The sequence below is a fragment of the Eriocheir sinensis genome, chromosome 7, assembly GCF_024679095.1.
Source record: "Eriocheir sinensis breed Jianghai 21 chromosome 7, ASM2467909v1, whole genome shotgun sequence".
In the NCBI taxonomy this organism is placed as follows: domain Eukaryota; kingdom Metazoa; phylum Arthropoda; class Malacostraca; order Decapoda; family Varunidae; genus Eriocheir; species Eriocheir sinensis.
Window position 1 is genome coordinate 14,291,372 of NC_066515.1, and position 8,165 is coordinate 14,299,536.

The following is an 8,165-nucleotide window of genomic DNA, read 5'->3' on the forward strand; positions in this document are numbered from 1 at the left end:
AAGTCTAGAGGTGGTGATTTTTTTATAACACCATTGATGAATACCGTGGCAATGTTTATTGAAAACTGTTGGGACACAAGCACAAATGGCATCCAACCTATCACTGTCATTGCCCGCAGACGGTCGCAGCTGAACAGTCTCTGTTATTGTCTTTAACCCTGCGTTACTTTGCTGGGGTTTCCAAACATGAGTACTCCCCTGGGGTATTTACTCACCCCAATACAAAAATATTTATAGTGTTACTATTATGTAAAACATAGTCAATCTGTTGATTCAGGACATATCTACAATCCCTATTGAACAGTTTGAATCGCTTGTAGCTGGCTGATATTAATATACAATAATGCAATAAAATAAATTATAAAACTAAGGAAAAATTACCAAAACTTAGATTCAGATCACATTTATTTTGAAAATATTCACGGGATACACCATTTTGTGTGACCCTTTAATATTTATGATGAATATTAACATTAAAAAATTACAAAATAGGCAAATCTCCCTTATAAACTACATGAAATGAAAACTTGAACTAAAGACATAATTATTCATTGAAATTAAAGTTAATATAAATTTGTTACATAAACATAAACATGGTTTCTTTATCAAAAGTAAACACAAAATGTTTCCATGAGTTGAAATGAAATAAAAAAAGGTGAGCTCATTGCATAACATTGAATTAGTTACATAAACTTATACATGGTTTCTTTATCAAAAGTAAAAAAAAAAAAAAAAATATTTCTATGAAATGAAATTCTAAAAAAAAATCAGTGTGAGCTCATTACATAGCATTATATTCACTCTGATTCACCACTTACTGCTGTATTCTCACAATCTATGCAACTCACAGTCATCTTACTGTGATCCTTGCAAACATGTTTACATACTGTTTTCACCTTCCGATCCTTTGACCTGGCACAAAATACACATCTCTTTGCTTGGCATTGTAATGTCTGTGCTTGTTTGGGGTTGTTGCATCTGCAGCTTCGGGAATAGTCTTGCAATCCCTGTTCTGAGACCTTTGGCAGGCGGATGTGTTGGAGTCTCCTCTTTAGAGTGTCCTCTAATAGCATCATGCATACTTCCTTGATGAATTTGAGGCGCTTGAGTTTATTCTGTGGGTTGAGCAGCATACAGACATACGAATTTACTACACAGATGTTCAGGAGGAGCAAGAACACAGTTAGAGGCCAACAACCCGCTGTTTCTAGAAACGCTATACTTATCCATCATCATGTCGACCACATCTACGCCTCCTTTGGTTGAATTATAGAACGTGATGATTTCAGGTTTCTTTGGCATCACCTTCTTCGTCTATCCTGTCATCATGGTGCATGCTGCTAACGAGCACACACCATTTCTTTCTTCTCTCTTATTTGGTATGTATGGAGACTAATGTAAGGTTGTCTCCAAATCCAAACATGCTGTCCACAGGAGGTCTATTCTTTGTCAAGAATTCTGGAGGAATCTTGTTCTTTCCTCTTCTCTTTTCTGAGGTCCAACTTATAGTCTTATAGAGAGTAAGTAGTGATTCCACTAGTGGATAGCTAGTATACAAATTACACATCTCATTCAGACAGACAGATGTCAGAAGAAATAAGTCTTGTGACCACCTGTGATGATTGATTGTACTGCTTGTCAGCCTTGAATGCATCTGGTTGTGTTGTGTTCATATATCTCTCCATGTTACATACATATGTTTGTGCATCACACAGTGCATGTATTTTGATGCCATATTTGGCTGGTTTTTTGGGGATATATTGCCTAAAGGGACAACATCTATAGCTGATGGGTTTTTTTTTCTACAAACTCTTCAAATATTTGCCTTCAACATCCAAAAGCTGCCTAACCCTCTTTCTTTCTCCTCTTGTTCTTTTGTCGTCAAATTTGTGACAACATAACAGACAAAAGTAACGAAAAACAAAAGCGATCAGTGACAACACCTCGATACCATCCTATCGATAGTACAATCCTGCTCAGCAAATATCAGCAAGGTGCAGATATGTACCAGCTAACACGTAGTAGACCAATCAGTTACTTCATAAGACAACCAATCAGTTTTGTTTTTCATCTTTGTGCATTGACTTTGTTTTTGTTCTGCCATAGCGATCATCGAGTTAGTATGCTATGCTAATTGCTAATAAAACCAAATAAATGATGTATGAATAGATGGTCCCAACTCCAGGGGAAGTAGGAGGTATTTAATTTAGGTCCTTTTTGGTAGCATATTAATTTTGATACCTTTATAGAACTACGACAATTTTTTTTTGGCAATTTCTTCCAATTCATGTTCTTTTTTCTTTCCATCCATCAATTCCTTTTTTTTTTTCTTTCTATATCTATCTATATTAGTAGGTAGGCGATATATATACAATATTTATCTCGACCCATTTATTTTCCATGGAAAAAAAAAAAAATAAAAATATATAAAAACAATAAAAACATACTCTGGGTGGGGTGGTGACTGAACCCAACAGGCCACGTCGACGTCTCTCTCTCCAAGACCACTGACAACAACAACTGAGCAACACTACACACACCACCTTCATGGAGGAGAGAGGAGGAAAAAAAAAAAAAAAAATGCCAACTAAACTAGGAATTACGAGCAATTAAGCAGAATTGGGGTGCCAAAACACCCCAGGGGAGTAACGAAGGGTTAAAGCTAGTTTCAGACAATGGCCGGACTTTTTTGTCTGATACATGAGAATAATGTTTGATGCACACAAAGTCACCCGCTTTTTCTTCCTTTTTGACTTCGATAGTCTAAGAGGCTTTTCATCTGACGTTTTATTCTTGGCCATCATCAAAGTAATTCATACAGACCACCTGAAATTAAGAAATTGCACGTTAGAAAGAGGGCATCCATTTTGGTGAATAATTTGCGTTCCTGTTATAAGAACTGAATTGAATTTACAGTTCTCCTACCCCTAAAATTTTGGCTCAAAACAAGCAGTGCACCTCGAACTTTAACATGGGCTGGTACACTTACCCACCGATGATTCAACTGCAGACAAGCAGATTCATGAATGTTGATGTGTACCCTATCTAAAAATACTGGTCTTTGAAAATACCCCAGGGGAGGAAGGGATTTGACCATTGGCCCATTCCTTATATATAAGAGTTTAATAGAACCTACCGCCCTATAGCTTTACTTTCCTGTATATCTAAAGCATTTGAATCAATCCTTAACCGGAAGATTCAAAAGCACCTTTCCACTTCTAACCTTCTATATGATCTCCAGTATGGATTCCGCAAGGGGCGTTCTACTGGCGATCTTCTTGCCCTCCTTAACTGACTCTTGGTCATCCTCTCTTAGCCGTTTCGGTGAAACTTTCTCTGTTGCGCTAGACATATCGAAAGCCTTCGATAGAGTCTGGCACCAGTCTTTGCTTTCTAAACTGCCCTCTTTCGGATTCTATCCCTCTCTCTTTTCCGTTATCTCCAGTTTCCTTTCCGGCCGTTCTATCTCTGCGGTGGTAGACGGTCACTGCTCTTCCCCTAAACCTATCAACAGTGGCGTTCCACAGAGTTCTGTCCTATCACCCACTCTCTTCCTTTTATTCATCAATGATCTTCTTTCCATAACAAACTGTCCTGTCCACTCATACGTCGACGACTCCACTCTGCATTATTCAACTTCTTTCAATAGAAGACCCTCTCAACAGGAAGTACACGACTCCAGACTGGAGGCTGCAGAACGCTTAACCTCAGACCTTGCTATCATTTCCGATTGGGGCAGAAGGGACCTTGTGTCCTTCAATGCCTCAAAAACTCAATTTCTCCACATATCAACTCGACACAATCTTCCAAACACCTATCCCCTATTCTTCGACAACACTCAGCTGTCACCGTCTTCGACACTAAACATCCGATCTATCCTTAACTCAAAATCTCAACTGGAAACTTCATATCTCCTCTCTCTCTAAATCAGCTTCCTCGAGGTTGGGCGTTCTGTATCGTCTCCGCCAGTTCTTCTCCCCCGCGCAGTTGCTATCCATATACAGGGGTCTTGTCCGCCCTCGTATGGAGTATGCATCTCACGTGTGGGGAGGCTCCACTCACACAGCTCTTCTGGACAGAGTGGAGACTAAGGCTCTTCGTCTCATCAGCTCTTATCCTCTTACTGATAGTCCTCTACCTCTTAAATTCCGCCGCGATGTTGCCTCTCTATCTTCTATCGATATTTCCACGCTGACTGCTCTTCTGAACTTGCTAACTGCATGCCTCCCCCCCTCCCGCGGCCCCGCTGCACATGACTTTCTACTTATGCTCATCCCTATACTGTCCAAACCCCTTATGCAAGAGTTAACCAGCATCTTCACTCTTTCATCCCTCACGCTGGTAAACTCTGGAACAATCTTCCTTCATCTGTATTTCCTCCTGCCTACGACTTGAACTCTTTCAAAAGGAGGGTATCAGGACACCTCTCCTCCCGAAATTGATCTTTCTTTCGGCCACCTCTTTTGATTCTTTTTTGGGGAGCAGCGAGTAGCGTTTTTTTTTATTATTGTTTTCTTTTTTGGTGCCCTTGAGCTGTCTCCTTTGTTGTAAAAAAAAAAAAAAAAATTCAGGGACAACATGATGTGAAATTATAACATCAAGCTTATGTTATAATTAGATCAAGTAAAGTAGCTAATGTGTGAGTGATCAAAGTGGGTCTGTCATTTATCTGAACTATACAATTGTTCTTTATTCTCTTGTTAAATTAATTTCCCGATAGTAAGTTGTCATTGAAATCACCAAGAATAAAAACTTTCTTAATATATAAATATATTTACTTTAATATGTCTTGAATATAACCAAAAAATACAGCAAGTCTTTTAGGTTGTCGGTATACGCATCCAATAATAATGGCAGGCAACTTTTTACACTGTACGTACAATCGTGGGCCACAAGTGATGACACACTGTCCACTGAGTTTCGTTCAGCGGCCCCGACTTTAAAATCTATACAGCGCATGGAAGGAGGCTAATGTTCAGATATGTCACTGCATATACACTCTCCATAATTTATTAGGTATGAATTTGTCAGTTGTGCACACTGATAACAACTTTTAAATTCGCGGACGAAAATGTCTCTTTACACTTCGTTCAAATTTAGTCAGGGACGGCTAAAGTTGTTTACAACGCTATTATGCATTTGAATAAATGTTGTATTCATTCCTGCAACGTCCTCGCTAAGAAAATACGAAGAAAACATTGATAACGTGCACAAAAATTCTGATATGGTTTAAAAATATATAATAATACAACCGTTTAATTCTAGCTTGACAATGTTATGCAATGACGTCATCGACCATGCCAGCCGGCGCATTTAGGAAACTAGTAGGCTATTATGAATTGAAATGAATTACGAAGCTATTATTTTGCATTTGAGAATACTAAGCGATTTGTTTGCATTTATGAGACTAGGCTATTACTTTGCATTAACGAATACTAAGTTATTATTATGCATTTAAGAAAAGTACGCTATTATTTTGCAGTGACTTTTTTTCTTAAGAGAAATTAATCTCTCTCTCTCTCTCTCTCTCTCTCTCTCTCTCTCTCTCTCTCTCTCTCCAGAATGCACACTGGCTACCAAAGGGAAGCAAGTAATTAGCTAATGGAATGCAGAAAATCTTATTACAGATCGTGCACTAGTGGAAACAAGAGCATTCATAATAGATTTTTTTTAAAGAAACATAATCGTCGTACAGTTGATGCTCACAATTTCGTAAGAAAAATCCTATAATAATATGTTTCTCACACCCACACACACTCTTTCATTCTTGCACACACTCACACACAGACACTAGGGGTGGGCAGGTACCGGTACTAACGGTACCAGCTAAACGGCACGGTACTGACACCAGATTGCTCGGTACCGGTACCAGTTGCTCGGATTTATTTATTGGATTTATTGATAATTCTTCATGTCCGATTTTTTTTTTAGGTTGCTAATAAATATTGTTATTGTTATTAGACTATGATCGAGTACATCCATAATAACTATACATTCTATTTTTTTATCGAAAAAATAAATATTCTCTTCATTCAGAGAGAGAGAGAGATCACCACTTAGTAAGTGGATATCTCGGTGATATGGGTAGTGGGTACTCGATCATAGTCTAATAACAATAACAATATATATTAGCGTTTTCTAAAGACTCGTGGGACTCACTAACTTTTAACCCAAGACTTCGTTTTCTTTTTACTTGCAACTGTTAAATTCGTATGACTCGTTAACTTTTAGAGAGAGAGAGAGAGAGAGAGAGAGAGAGAGAGAGAGAGAGAGAGAGATAAAATTTATCAAATAAATAATTAAAGAAAAAATTTTTAATCACTTGGCGAGAGTTTCTGTCTATCAATAATATATAGATGAATTATATAAGATTATTAAATATTGGAGGTGTAGCAGGCGAGAGAGAGAGAGAGAGAGAGAGAGAGAGAGAGAGAGAGAGAGAGAGAGAGAGAGAGATATCACCACTTAGTGAGTGGATATCTCGGTGATATGGGTAGTGGGTACTCGATCATAGTCTAATAACAATAACAATATTTATTAGCAACCTAAAAAAGAAAAAGAATCGGACATGAAAAATTATCCAGTAACTCCAATAAATAAATAAAATAATGGAAACGGGAGCTGTGATGGAAACGGAAAGCAGGACAAAATGGTGGGAACTTGGGGAGACGGTCAGCGGGGCAGTGACTCAGCGTCTACACACAGGGCTCATACCACATGGAGGCGGGCGAGCACCGAGCGTCACTAAGATCCTAACGGTACCGGTACTAGCGGCAATGCGCAGTGCCGAGTGATCATTAAGCTTCCCGGAACCCAAGTGATCATGATGCTTCGCGGTACCAGTACCGATACCAGGTATCGGTACCAGGTACCGGTAATGCTTCGCGGTACCGGTACTGGTATCGATAACTGCTATCGGTACTGGTACCGCGAAGCATCATGATCACTTGGGTTCCGGGAAGCTTAATGATCACTGGCACTGCGCATTGCCGCTAGTACCGGTACCGTTTGGATCTTAGTGACGCTCGGCGCTCGCCCGCCCGCCTCCATGTGGTAGCGTCTACTGTGTGTAGACGCTGAGTCACTGCCCCGCTGACCGTCTTCCCAAGTTCCCACCATTTTGTCCTGCTTTCCGTTTCCATCACTCCCGTTTATTTATTTATTGAATTACTGGATAATTCATTCATGTCCGATTCTTTTTCTTTTTAGGTTGCTAATAAATATTTTATTGTTATTAGACTATGACGAGTACATCCATAATACACTATACATGCTATTTTTTTTCGATAAAATAAATATTCACTTCAGAGAGAGAGAGAGAGAGAGAGAGAGAGAGAGAGAGAGAGAGAGAGAGAGATAGATAAATAGATTTACATAGAAAATTAGACTACACAGACCCCATGGTACAGACTAGGTGGTCTGTCCTTAAACCTAAGTGATTTTACATTAATCAGAAGGCTCCTAAACGTTGCATTTCTACTCTAGTTGATATTAAGTTGAAGGAAGAGAGAGAGTTTTCTTTACAGGAAATTTGTTTGGGAATTTCATCAGAAGTCATTAAGAAAAAAAAACTCCTTTGGGTACCGGTACCGGTACCGGTACTAACGGTACTTGAGTTTTCGGTACCGGTACTACCGGTACTCAAATTAACGGTACTTGCCCATCCCTAACAGACACACATACGTCTTATATAACTCGAATGCAGCTCTGCTGGATAGTTGCCGTCTTTCGCTAGCGGCATCCGAAACATTTTGGAAACTGTGTCAACACTTGTGTCCCACGACTGTACGTACATACGATTTGTCTGACTTACTAGTCTTTTCACTGGTCGCAGGGGGCTTCGTGGTGCAGTGGCTAGCACACTCGGCTCGCAACCGAGAGAGCCCGGGTTCGATTCCCGGGCGGAGTTGAAAAATTTGGCCGGCTTTTCCGATACCTTACGCCCCTGTCCACCCAGCAGTGAATGGGTACCAGGAATTAATCTGGGGTTGTGTCCCGTCTCCTGGGATCTGTTCCCTTCTCCTATAATTCCTTCCCCTTCTGTCTCTCAACGGCATATGACCACAGACGTTGCGCCGACTAAACGAAACTTTCCAACTTTTTCACTGGTCACCAAGCTTCATGATATGTCATATTTTCATGAGTGTTTTGAACTTTCTTTAGCC

The 8,165-nt window shown here is 39.6% G+C and overlaps 1 non-coding gene across 1 annotated transcript; it reads left to right on the top strand.

The window, feature by feature from the left end:
• Positions 1 to 7,836: 7,836 nt before the first annotated feature.
• Trnaa-cgc (transfer RNA alanine (anticodon CGC)) lies at positions 7,837 to 7,910 on the top strand. Its single transcript has one exon. It is a non-coding gene; the product is annotated as a tRNA-Ala (tRNA).
• Positions 7,911 to 8,165: the final 255 nt, after the last annotated feature.